We start from the raw sequence: 14,238 nt of genomic DNA on the forward strand, positions 1-14,238 counted from the left end.
CAGCTCATGATTACTGAACTGGATACGGAAAGTAGAAGAGTAGGTCTGAAAATTAATATGCATAAAACTAAAGTAATGTGGAACAATCTTGGCAGAGAACAGCGCTTCGCGATAGGTGGCGAGACGCTGGAAGTTGTAAAGGAGTACGTCTACTTAGGACAGGTAGTAACCGCGGAGCCGAACCATGAGAGTGAAATAACTAGAAGAATAAGGATGGGATGGGGCTCATTCGGCAAGCATTATCAAATCATGAATGGTAGTCTACCACTATCTCTCAAGAGGAAGGTATATAACAGCTGCATCTTACCGGTACTTACCTACGGAGCAGAAACCTGGAGACTTACAAAGAGGGTTCAACTTAAATTGAGGACGACGCAGCCTCTATACATGCTCCATCTTTTTCATCCAACTCTATACCCCTCCTACTGCCCCTCATGTGGGTCCGTACCAACAGTACCACTACACGTGGGTATGCCCTTGCCCACGGGGCGTTCCTCCCATCCCAATCCCACCCCTTCCTCTTGGGAGTCTGCACTGCTCAGCTTACGCCGGCAGGAACAGCAGCAGCTGGTCCAGCGGGCTCGCATGGTCGCGCAAGGCAATGGAGCCCTGGACTGAGGGCCCACCCAACGATGGTTTTCCGTAAATTCAATAATAATAAAAGTTTATTCTCTCTCTCCCAAACATTCCGGCACGGCCTGCGCCGAGCTGTGGTAACACCGGTAACAGTTTTTGTGAGTGAAGCCCGGCCACATGAAAATATAATAAAGAAACAAGCGCGCGTGGCAATACTAAGGCTCTTTGACTACGCGAATATATTGACTATACGAATCGAAACGTAAAGCAAATGGTAAGTTACAACTAAGCAACGCGATAATTAAGACAATGCTAAGGCTCGTTGAAAATTATACGTTCAACTAAGCATCCGCAAAAATTAGACGATACTAAGGCTCGTTGAAGCAGTGAATATATAAATTATAGAAATCAAAACAATAACGAATTTAGTCGCAATCAATTATCTGTGTTCTGGCTGTATCTACGCTGCGCAATCACATCGACAGCCGAGCCGCGTCGAATATAAGCGTGTTCGGGTGAGGGCATGCAAGCCTCTTCGACTCTTTCTTGGAAGAGGAAGAAGGGAGCGTCCGTCTCCAGCAGAAGCCAATCTGACGGGATCCTCGCGCGGTCTCAACCAGCGGTCACGCCTGCAACGTGTGGCCACTGCGAACTGCCTGCGAAACGTCGTCTGTGGCAGCTTCAGCTTCGGGCTCGTGATGTCGAGCTCGATCTCGTCCAGGCTTGCGGCGCTGCAGCGGTCGAGGGCACGACGAGATGCTGCACCACCTCGTTAGAGTGTACTAGACGGACTCTAACCTCGTCGATCGCGTGCCCTGCGACAGTTGCACCCAAAGCGGCCCCACGCACTTGCGTCGAGAGCACAGCCTTTCACGTGTGTCACTACGCGACCGTTGCATGCAGGCTCGTGACGGTTGCCGCGGTGAGCGAGACGGAAGTGCGTGAAAGACTTTGTGTGGCCGGTCTTGGTGGAGACGCAGTGGCGATGCGTGTCGATCAGGCCCACAATTTCGAGGCGGCATGGTGGAGCCAACTTCTCGAAACCTGTGACGACAAGAGATGTATCGATATTTAGCGGTTAACGAGATACTGGTTTTAGAAGAGCTGCAAGAAACACCGAGAAACAAACGACTTGCCAGTGTCGTCGAATCTGAAACGCCAGACATGGCACATATCCAGAACGAAGGATTGACCAGGAAGCTAATGGTAGAAAATAGAAAACGTGGTTGCTGCTAAGAATTTAATTCCGTGAAAAAAAAAAGGCTTCAGATGACCACAACTTCGACGACGTCTGCAAGATGTCTCTATTGCCCTGCAGAATAACATTCTGACTAGATAAAGAAAAGATATGCGCTGTTTCAAGCATACCATATCCTTATTTTTTGCATTATACATAATAATAATTGCTGGGGTTTAACCCCTGAAAGCACGATATGATTATGAGCGACGCCGAAGTAGACAGCTCCGGAAATTTCGAGCGCCTGGGGTTCTTTAACCTAAATCTAAATGCACGGGCCTCAAGCATTTTCGCCTCCATCTATAATACGGTCGCCGCGGCAGGGACTCGATCCCGCGACCTTCGGGTCAGCAGTCGAGCGCCATAACCACTAGACCAACATGGCGCGGTATCCTCAATTTTGTGTACGACTGGTCAGATATAGCGTTTTCTTCGCCGAAACCTCTACATGCACAAGTTTACATGCACAACGCCTAAAACAGCAAGTTTCCCCATTATGTCATCTGCAAAGTAAAAAAAATTGGGTGGCCTTCCTTACCATGTCTACAACCTCCAACTCGCCTCCGCTTAACTGTGCTCTATGTTCCCTCCTCCTTTCCCTCTTCCTCATCCTCACATCATTCCTCTTCACCCTCACTATCCTTTCCTACTCCTTGCTACACTATACTATGCATGGCTACGCTCGTCCTTTCCCTCTCCTCTTTGCCCTCCTCACCCTCACACCACTCCTCCTCACCCTTAGTTCTCTTTCCCGCCCCTTTGCTATACTATATATGGTCATGCTACGCTTCGCCCTCTCCCCTCCTCCTTTCCCTCCTTCTCACCATCACTTCCTACGCCCACTCTTGCTATACTGTACTATACAAGGCTATGCTATGATTTACCCTCCCCCTCCTCTTCACTCCTCCCCACCCCCTTGCTATACTATACATGGATATGCTATGCTTTACCCTCTCTCCCTCCTCCTTTCCATCCTCCTCACCCTCAGATCACTCCTCAACCTCACTTTCCTTTCTTACCGCTTGCTATACTGTACTACACATGGCTATGCTATGCTTCCACTTCGCTTTGTACAGCTGGGCAGTTTTCTGCAGTCGCCGGTTACGGCCCAACTCAAGCTTCAACAGCTCCACTGCTGAAATCAAGAGCTTTTTGGTGAAGTAACCTGGAATGTCTCAGCAAAGTGCTGTTAACAAAGTGTTGGTAACATGCGAGTAAATACCAGTGTTGCGGAGTTGCCACTCTGGAATTGGAATGACCCCGGAATCATTCCACATTTTCCCCACCACGGAATGGAATGGGAATGGAATTAAGCGCCTTTTGCACGGAATGGAATGGGAATGGAATTATGTCTTTTTCCGAAAATAGAGCACGTTCTCGTCTACGTGCTGTTTTTAAACTTCAAACAATAAGTCAGAGCCTCGACCTTAACAATAAAGCAGTATTTTTAAGATGGCTTGGCTGATTACAAGCACGGTCCATTTATAAGCAACGCGCCTATGACAATTCTGTCCTTATATAGACTGTGTTGCTCCGAAGTTTGCCTCTATTCTTCGCGTAACCAAGGTTCTATGCCGTTGGTATACGTCGTGCGGAACTACAGCAGCGGCATACTCCCCTTCCCCCCCTTACGCCTTGTGATTTTTTTCCCCTCGCCGGCGCCCCAGCCGCCTGCTGTCTCCCCACCCTTCAATTCTTTGTTTTTACTTCTGTCACCGTCGGCGACTCGGACGCATATTCGAAAAAGCGCTTCTCTAAGTTGCGAAAGCACAAGATGCAAAAGCACAAGGTGCGCGAGCGGTGCCCTGTTCCAACTAATACCAGGAGATCTAGACGGTTTTGTTCCCCATTAACCAAATTTTAGTTTTCTCCATATTCACGACTGCTCCAGACGCGTGGCAAAACTGCTTAGTCTTCTTGAATACTACTTTTGCCAGCACAAAAATACGCTATGTCGTCATTTTAGCATTAACACATTTAAGCTTAAGCAATATTAAAACATCACCACTCGTTAAAACATATATAATGACCATGCAAATACCGTAGGTAGCGGGAGAACTGCCCCTATGGGAATTAGTAGGGTGGTTGTATACTGCACGAGATATGTCACCAACCTACTATCCCTCGACATTGGTAACGTGTTTTGCGTACTTTTGCAGTTCTTAATGCATGTGATGACATCGGCTTTATGGGGCGTTCATTCTTAACTCGATAAAAGTATCAAGATGCCTTTCCTACGTTTAGGAATTACATGAATGGAATTGAACTGCCCGGTCATTCCCGGAGTGGGAATGGGCTAAGTTTTCTCATTCCGAGGAATTGAAAGGAATGGAATTGCGGCAAGTTCTAATTCCTTGGAATGGAATTGGAATGGAGGCGCCCATTCCGCAACACTGGTAAATACGGTTCGGAGCCTTTTTTTTTTCTTTTTAACGGGATTAAATTCTTAGCCGCAGCCACTTTTTCTATGTTCTACCATCAGCTTCATGGCCAATCGTTCGTTCTGAGCCGGCATTATCGCGGCGTTTACCTTCCCTTAGCCCGGCGCGTTCACGCAATACAAGAAATGGAAGTTATCCTGATCCATTGCTCCTTCATGACACATCGACAAACTAAGCCTCAAAGGTGTAAACGAAGCTCAGTACTGACGTAGACTAGCGTACAGCCATGTGCGTGCGAAGGGGGTGGGGGTAGGGGGCAGCCCCCCCCTACTCACCTAAGAGCGGGGGGGGGGGGGGGCAAAGTCTGCCCCATACACTGACATAATAGTGAGAGGGGACGCTGCGATGGACCTTCGCCCCCCTCCCCCCTGAAGGGAAACCCTGCGCATGCCTATGTGCTGCGATTGTTTAGTGCATGGACATTTCGCCTCGTTCGCCATCGAGCGGTGCGTCGCATAATTGTCACGGGGCCACAGACAGGGTTTTCGGGGTGCAATTTACGGTAAGAAGCAAAAAAAAAGCATAACTTGAACAAAGTACAACAACGCAAGTGTACCGTCTATATCCGATAAAAGGCTATATGATTTGCGTAACCGATTCGAGGGGGAGAAGGTCACAACGCCGCGGCGCTCACCCTTAGCTGACGTGGCCACGGCCAGGAAGAGGTGGTGTTGATGTGCTGGCCAGTGGACACTAGCGAGGGCGTGAAGCGGCAACGGTGGCAGGTGACGATGAGGGTGGCATGGGTAGCGATGACTCGTGCACGGTCGCCTGTCGGATTTGCCTGGCTGTTGTCCCAGGGACCCATCATGCCGGGGCCTCGCCTCCGCTGTCGCCTGAAGCCGCCCTCGATCTCGACCGCTGGTTCCCATTCCTCCTGGAATACCAGGCAGCCTCCGTCCTCGCTCCTGCCGCCGCCGCCGTCGGGGACCACCCGGAGAGTCTTGTGGTGTTGGCTTGGGCATAGCAGCCGCCTCTCTGCTGATCAGCCAGGCTCCTAAACCCAGTGGTTTTGGTCATGCGCTCCGTACACGTGGTCCAATCGCAGCGCACCACACTTTCAGAACACCACGAGGCCACCGCTCATAGGACCAACTAGCGCCCCACGTGGCCCAATAACGACTGACCGCGCGTCGCTACACTTAGTCGTTCCCTTCTTCTTCACTAACGTCTGTACGCTCTGTCAACCCCAACCTCGCACTTCTTTTTCTTCTTTTGGCACAGCCTCTTTATTTGTCCCCAACCTGGTTTCGTGCAAAAGGCTAACTATTGATGTTAATATAGTCGCATAATACGTATGAATACAATCTGTAATATAACGTCCTCTTTGACGCGGTTAAGTGGGACAGACAAAACCGTTCATAATATTAATGGAGATAGCCCGTCGACGGAAAGATCATGTCTGGTATCGACTGAAACTAGCATTGTTTTCCTCACTAAACGAGAATTTATACAAGTAATTCCTCAATGCCAGTCACGAAAACTAGTGTCCCTGTTGTCCCTGTTTCCTGCAGAGCAGAGTTGCGTTAGAGTGCGCTAGAATCAGGGGGAGAGCTCGGAACGAGCTTCGAAAAGGGAAGCTAAAACAGGGTCAAGCCGGCAGTGGCGCTGCAACCAGTAGTCTGCCGAAGTGGTGAAGAGGTAGAACGCCCGCTTGCAGATGGCGTTTTTTCAGTGGTTGCGGTTGTATTGGTTTTCTTTTTTTCGTTTCTTGAAACACTCTTCAGTCGGTACGCACTGTCACAAAAAGTAACGCGAAATGTCAAGGAAACTAAAAGAAACTTGACAGTGAACGTAAATATTTGTAGCACCCAAGAAGGTTACTATAAAACTTCTGGAGTGACGGGTCCCTATACAAGGCTATGGGAGCGAGTGAAACCAGCGGAACAGGCCGGCGGTCATCTTGCGAGGCCCTAGACGGAAAACTGTGCGCGCGCATACACCGTCATCGCAAGGTAGGATAAACCTTTGTCGGTTAGCTACCCCTTGACAGTTTTTTTCATTCTGATCATATTGTTAGCTCTGATCATATTGTTACGAAAGACGCAGCATAGGGGACAGGGGGTGGGATCAGTGAATATGGAAGACATGCGGAAAAGAGAGGCGGAAAGCAAGGCAATGTTAACTAATTTTTTGTTATTTACTAAACTTTACCCAAACGTGGGTAGTGGGATACTCTAAAGCAGGGGTCTCAAACTCGATGCCGCAGTCACGAAAGGGAGTCCCACAAGGGCCGGGACAGTGAAGAAGGTTGGAGCGGGGTGGGGGGGGGGGGGGTTGAACCAAATCTCGCCTAACGTTGCCATATGAAAGAACGCGCCTTTACCCTATGCGCCATATATGGGTCAATTCTGAAGGGGATGCGACGAGTCAGGTCTCGAAAAACATATCGATACTGATCTCCACAATGACTAACGTCAGGCCGGCGGTTCTGAAATATGGAGTTTTTGTTCCACGCTGATGTTTCAACTCGTAGTTACCGCATGGGGTGCCTCACGAAAAAATGCTCGATACCAGTCCCGTCTCTGTAGCTGACCTGAACGAAGCGTTCTTAATCGAAATAGGCGAGAAAATAATGGTCAAAGTCGCACAACTTTATTCCTTGGGAAGCCGCGAGCCGCTTGTTTGAGAGCCCAGCTCTAAAGAGAGGACAGGAAACCCAGATCAATAACGTGCACTCGACGAGGTGAAAGTGTACAATTATGTATCGGATGTTTCAAAAAATGTGTTCGAAAATCCTCAAAAATAAGGGAAATAGAATATTTACTCGCTGCCTTATTTTATCTGTAGCGTCAGCCATCACGGCATTACAAAAAAATCAATAATGCGGCAATAATGAAAGAAATGAAATTAACTTTTTAATTAGTGAAGACAGGCGGTCGGGTAAAATGGGAGAAATGAACTCCTTCCTCCGAAGTGCCCATTGCCGATTTGAGAATTCGAAAAAGTGGCTTCTGGCAATTATTGCGGAGCAACGAAATTCGTTCATATTCACTGGCGAAACCGAAACTGAAGAGCCCATGAGCGCAACTAGCAGGCGACCACAATTGCGTCATTGTTCACGACAACGATTACCGTGGTGTTAGTTCTGCATTCTTTAATGTGTGTGCCGTGTTATAATCGCAGGCGCAGGCCGCACACCCATGAAGTGAAGCCGATAGATGGCTCATATAACTACGCTCGCGCTACGTCTCAAAAAGATACGGTAGTTGCGCTCTTTTACGTTTCGGTTTCGATTTCCTCACTCTGTTAAAATTATCAGCGGCCGCTCTTTGGAAATCTCAAAGCAGGAACGGGCTCTTCGCAGGAAGGGCAGGAAAGTTTCAATTCTCTTATTTGATCCGACCCCCTATCACCACTGATGAAAAAGTTAACTTAATTCCGTAATCTTCAGATGTCTGCCGCCACAGAAAGTGTAATTATGAAGGCAGCGAGCAAATATCGCATTTCTCTCATTTATGAAGATTTTTGGACATGGTTCTGGTAACACCCCGTGTTCTAATACACTAGAACGAGGTGCGGCGCGTCCGGTTGGGACTTGGGTACTCGATCGAGTCATTGGCCTGGTACGAACGCTTGTTACTTCAGAATCACTCATGTCTTTCTGGGCACTAAAACACCGATTGTTCCGCGCAGGGGTTTTGGAAATAGTGCTCGCTAACATCTTTGCACACCAAAATCCACACGTTCTGCTTGCGTTCCGTTGGAGTTTCGTTTTGTGCAAGTTCGGGGAAACGAGGGATTTAGAAATGGCTTTGCATTGTTGCCATGTTTTGTTTGCAGTAGTAAAACAAGTTGTGACTTCATATTCAATCATATTTCTGTTGAGCGCTGTCCAACTTCGTAGCATTGAAACGTAGAAGTTTCAAGAGCTCGTCAAGTTTTGCATAGCCTCTGAGATTCCGGCGTCCATCCAGATTTTGTCTTTGATCTTAAAGGCCACATTTATGACGTGTGGCGATACTGTCAACGCTTACATACTGTCACCGTTGGTGTCACTCCCCGCACACAGAGGATTGCGTGCACATTCAAGCACTTCCGAACACCGTTTGGTGTCAGCTTGACCATGACGTCGAGCCTTTGATCAAAAATTTCCCCAGCATAGTTGGTGTCTACCCAGACCGACAGTACGGCAAAAGCATGACCTTCGAAAATGTGCATTACATTATTGAAGAAGAGCCAGAAGAGCTGTCGCCATCTGTTGCTGCAGCAGGCGTCGTACATCCAAGGAAACAGAAATAAAAAACATCAAACCATATCATGTTATTCACCTAAATTATTTGTGTTTATTCGCCTTCGTTCACATTGCACACCTTGCGAGAACTTCCTCGGAATAACAAAAAAAAGAAACATTATTGACGTCACAGCCGCCATGTTTTAGAAATTTTGCTTTTTTTTTTTTCCTGCTTGAAAACATCATTGGCTTTGCTTCGTAGGTTGGCTTGCTTCGGATAGCTTCAGGAAGTGCGGCTTTGCCTTTTAGTTTCGACGGCAAATACAAGGAGGATACACTGGGCTACTCAGCACTGGGCTGCCTTGGGAGGGCAAAGTTTTCCTTCGTGATATGTTCTTTTTGTTCACTGCCAATGGCTTTTATCGCGTGACTACCTTCATCTGAGCTGAGGTAAGAGCACTTAATGTCTCCTAGCGCTATTATCGAGCGAAGCAACGGCGGCGCCCATTGCTTCGCTGACTGGAATGGAACAGCAACCATTCAGGCCTTAAAAACAGTGTCTAGGAATATCGTAGCCACACCACGAATTCCTCCTGAAAAAGTAGTGCGAAGCTATTCCTACGTAGTTCAAATATTTGAGCAGTAGCGCACGTGTGTAGTTCTATGAGCGCCGGCGTTTCTTTTTCTTTAAGCGAAAGTGCGGATCTCTCGAAAAATGCAGGAGCTTGTGTGTGCCTCTCGGTGTTCGAATTTAGCTTGACCCTATCAATTGTTGAAGAGAGAGATAAAAAAAAAAACTGCAGCATTTGCTGTAGTCACGTCGGGACGTGCGCTGTAAATATTTGCTGCGTCAAAGAAATAACGTGCAATAGTCGGATTTCCTTGTTTTGCAGCGCGTCTACCTGGTTGATCATCGTTCCATAAAACCTACAGAGACTGCGTCGGAAAAAGAACAGGTATGCTTAGCGTTCATTTTTCTGTTTCATTTGCATCAAAATTTGGTAAATTCACCTGTTCTTCCTCGGTGATTAGCGCTCCGTGTCCTTGGGTGTAACGGTGTTCGAACGAAATGAGGCCTTCACTGAACTAACGCTGGACACCTTCATTGGGCCCCTCGTGCCTCCCGATCGTGGATCCACTACAGAAAAAAAGAAAATGAAGTGCGCTTGCCACTGACGCATTGTTGTGTCATTCATTCATTGTTGCTACAAAGCCGTAGCAATAATTCTGCTGTTCTTCTCGACTCGCACACTTTCTTGAATGTTGCATTTGTGCGAAACTTTAACTAGAAACACACAGATTAGGGGAGTACCCAGTAGAGCAATTTTCAGACTAATATTCTTACCTTAGGAACCTTTTTTTTTTTTTTCTGTGTGTGCAAAACGTGTGAAGAGCTAAGTGGACATGCAAGTGCATCAAATATGCATTTTTTTCGTGAGAGATGAGAGTCTATTTTCACATATGAATATATAGAATTGGTTGTGGCAAATTTCTTCAATGAGTAACTTATGGTATGCTTGATACTTATATTTCCGGTTGAATGACAACATGGCTCCTCGACATGTTTGACATTCAAATGTAAAGCTTGACATTCAAGTAGTCTGCTCTTTCTGAACTGAAAACTTGCAAATGCATGATGTGCCTTCTTTTCAGCACTGATAAGTTTTATTCTTGCTGAAGGTTCAAGCATTCTTTTGAAGTATAGCTCGATTTATTTGAGGTAGAAACTGTTATGAAGCAGGTGATTAGCGGTTTTGGTATAATTTGGTGACACTGTAACACTTTTTTAAACAATCGTAGACCTTATGTTGTTCTATAAGCGTGTTGTACCTTCAGAGTTTTATTATGTTAGGATTGTACTGAATGGCACAGAACTATGTCCTTGAAATTGTGCAATGCTCACCACTTTCAGGGACAATGTGAACTGTGATGATACATTGCTGTAACTTGTACATTTTATATCATTGAACTCCACTGCTGAAACATCTGGTGGAAGAAGGTATTATGGGGGTGGGGGGTATGTCTTGAAGTTATCAAAACTTTTTAGAAAAGAAGATTTAGACAGCAGAGGGTCCAGAGTAGCATCAGAGGGTGGCCTCATTAAATGAATGTAATGAAAGCGCTGAGGAGTTCACTGTAGGCCTAATAATATTTTTCTGCACAGCATGTATACCAAAACCAGAAGTGTTAGCATGGGATATCTTGGCAAGAGGAGGATGTGGGGAATACCTACAATCACTGACAAATCCTTCTGGATCTAGCTGTTATTGTAGGTAACCACCATTTTGTGTTTTACCAGATAGTTGGCCCCTCGTGATTTGTGCTTAAGTGGTCAAAGCTGCTCTTCCCATCAAAGAGTTGCAGGTGTGTTCCGTATATTGTCAACAAAGCAGTCTCCTGTTGAACTTCGCAGTGATGATAGATTTCTTGCCCATGATCTAAGAAGGGCTTCATAGGCTGAAGTTCTGTTGTAGCTGTTACGCTTGGAATCAATATGTGAAAAGTTCTGTATTCCCCCTTTTGTTGAGCTAGTCTGGTCATACCTGCAACATGATAGGTGCACTTGCACCTATCATCTATCAGTGATTCATTTTAGTGTTTCTAAAGGTACATTAGGCATTAACTCAGTCATTTTAGTTATTCATTACTCTTTATAATTATGAGGGAGAAATGCAAGCTAGAAGCTGCTGTGCTGAAGGTGGCTGCCGCGTTGATGAAATTGATCAGTTACTGTTGTATTCAATAGCTGGCACCACTATTGCATTTGTCAACTAAACTTGTGGCTCCTACTTTAGGATGTGACAGTGCTGTCATGCTTATCATAACTTTATTTTCATAGTTTTGTTGATCACACCGATGTTCAATGCAGCCACATTTCCTCCATTCGTATAGAAGGTGTACCTGTAACATTTATCCTCTTCATTCATAAAACCAGGAAAAATAAACAAGTTTCGGTATTATGGTCCCAAACATGTTGACCTTTATGATCCTAGGTTGTGCTTAGCCTAGGATCTTTAATGGCATCTCAGGTTCACACTGGAACAGAGTCACACGAAGGTATGCCTTCTTTAAATTCATTACCACGTGGGAAATATCCTTCCCGTGGTTGCAAACACTAGGCCCACGATAACTCCTAATGTTTCTTCCTCATTACTGTAATGAGATGGGGACAGTGCTTATTGGCTGTGCACGTAAACTTGGACACTTCAAAAACAGTGTTTAATGACATAGAATGCAGGAAATGTACTTTGCAGCTATATGCTTTCAAAGCAGTGGTATCATTTTCCACCACTACCCTTTACTCAATGAGGATATCAGTGTTTTAGTTGCTTACGCCTTCCAATGGCTGACGGGGGACGGGCTGGCTTCTTGTAAAACGTGCTTGCAGCACTACTGAGTCTAATTTGAGTGAAACTGCCTTGCAATCTTTGTGCTAAATTTAAATGTAAACTACCGAATGAAAGAAAGCAAATCTACAATTTAAAGTCTGCAGTGGGGAGATAAAGGAGGGGAGAAAAAAACATGAGACTGGAGGGACGGTGGTGAACAAGGCTGATTTATCTGTGGTGCCGCTAAAGAAATTGGGTGGTCCAGATTTTTCTTTATAGCAAGGGTGATGCTTCACATCGCCTTGTTACAAAGTGGCAGACTCCAAGTATACGCTAAGTATCGATCTGTGGGAAATGAATGTCAAACTGCATAACAGGTATGTATGCAATAATACCCCTGCCACACTGGACGTTTTAATGTCATTCGAACAGAATGACATTCGCACCTAATGAGATTACGCGGCTGCTACACAGCGATATTTAATGTCATTAGAACCGAATCACTTAGGCGATCGAATGAGTTCGAGAAACACATTCGCCATCGCACTAGCACCGAATGTATACTCTCAACCCCATAGACTACTTGAAATGTGGCACTCAGCATTCTCAATTTGAGAAGAAATAATGCAAACACGCTATTAATTTTGGTTTTTTTTAAGGCATCTGTGATCTTAACGAGAGCGGTTGTGTTATGGTTGTGTGGAAGGCTGTCGCAAAAAACTTTGTACTCTCAACCTCAGTGGTACAAAGACCACTCGCAGGCTTCCAGCCGACGGCGTGGTCGTCCATAATGTAAACAAACACACACCGACGCGCACGTGTGCTTGCAGCGATGGCATCAGCTCCGCGTGCGCACTGTACCCAGACGGAGACGCTTGCTCTGACAGCAACTAAACGCTTTAGTTGCTGCAGCTTAGCGTCGTTGTTCAGTGGCACCGCCATGTCCGCCATGTTGCTTGTGTTCATTCTATCAGCTGCGGCTAAAAGCTAAGGCTCGTGTTGGCTTGTAGTGGCCAGAAATATTCCAATACAAAATTTCTATGTGTTTTTGTTTTAGCAAAGCGACTCCCTACATGTCTTTTAAAATAAATAACTTACGTTTTCTACCACGCTACATTTACCTTTTCTGGCTTTTTTTTCTAAATTATCGACATTGGTATCACGAACGAATGACATTACTTTTTCCTGTGTAGCACCACCTCATATCGAATGACATTCGTTGCGCCGAATGACCTTCGAACCAAATGACATTAACACCTCCAGTGTGGCAGGGGTATAACTTGTACAGGCATAACTTATATGTACGCAATAAAATTAAATTCTTGCGTTGGGTGTTTGGCATGCAGAAATGATACTTCATCTCGGACACTAGTGTCCTCTGGGCTCCCTGAAGACATTACCTGGCCCTTGTTCCACTAAGCACCATATACCATCATGACCCTGAAGGGATTGCTCTAGAAAGAGCTGAGCCATGCTTCACTCATCTGCATTTCTTATAGGTGATGATAGCTAAGCCCCCCAACATAATGAAGAAAACCTATGCCAGAGCTCCAGCAAAATTGTGGGGTCTGATGAGCGCCGCTCTCGAAACACACGAAAACAGTTCACGCCGTCGTGCAACAACACATGTACATTTATTAAACACTTTTACAAAGGCGAGCTTGCCGGCCGAATCTAATACATAACTAGTAACACGCTAAGTAACCTTATACAATGCCATTAAGATACACAGAAAACATAACGCATACAAATGTGCGCATGTGGCATCGCCAACATTCGACTCACCACGAGGGGTCTGCTGGAAACGAACCGCGATATCGTCCCCCACGGACCCACTGTAGGAGACGTCCATCCACGCACGCTACGAAACCCCAAAGATACTCGCTGCTGTTTCCTGCACGCCAGCCTAACCTCCCATGCGGCGCTGCCAGTGCCACCGCGCTAAGTCTGCATTGCACGTGTACAGTGCCACATTTCGCTCAGCGGCGGTTAATGCTAACTGCGGCTAATCCACGAGGTGCGCGTGCACCATAAGGTGCAAACAACTTTACAGGGGGTGATAGCACCTTCAACAAGATCTGCTGTAATTAATATTACAAGTGCTTTTCTCTTGGTTGCCTTATAGTTCTGGTACATCAGGAGCACAAGTACAAATGGACTCTTTCCGGTACACATATTTTTAAGCAAAAAATGCTCTTAACCTAACGCATAAATTACAAAATTTGGATTACATTTTTTTAAATTGATGAAACAAAGCATAAAGTAATCTAAAATAACCTTCAACACCCTTCATTTTCGATCAGCTTACAGCGCAAAAACGAGGACACAGACCAAGAATGCGACGACACGAGCACTGACTCTCAACTAAGGTTTATTGGATGACTCTGATGCACACGCACACTTGCACGGTTGATAGCCGGTTGACCTCTGTATGTATTTATTCGTGCCCTTCCTTCCAATAAACCTTGGTTGAGAGTCAGC

General features: G+C 46.0%; 1 protein-coding gene across 2 annotated transcripts in view; it reads left to right on the forward strand.

Moving 5' to 3' along the window:
* Positions 1–8,646: 8,646 nt before the first annotated feature.
* Positions 8,647–14,238, forward strand: part of LOC119402910 (ubiquitin carboxyl-terminal hydrolase 20) — an 86,470-nt gene continuing 80,878 nt past the window's right edge. For both annotated transcript variants that reach the window (XM_037669952.2, XM_037669954.2), the window contains exons 1-2: positions 8,647–8,878; positions 9,322–9,384. The gene's annotated coding sequence lies outside the window, so the exon portion shown is untranslated. The remainder of the gene's footprint in view (positions 8,879–9,321; positions 9,385–14,238) is intronic.

This window comes from Rhipicephalus sanguineus, chromosome 1 (assembly GCF_013339695.2).
Source record: "Rhipicephalus sanguineus isolate Rsan-2018 chromosome 1, BIME_Rsan_1.4, whole genome shotgun sequence".
In the NCBI taxonomy this organism is placed as follows: domain Eukaryota; kingdom Metazoa; phylum Arthropoda; class Arachnida; order Ixodida; family Ixodidae; genus Rhipicephalus; species Rhipicephalus sanguineus.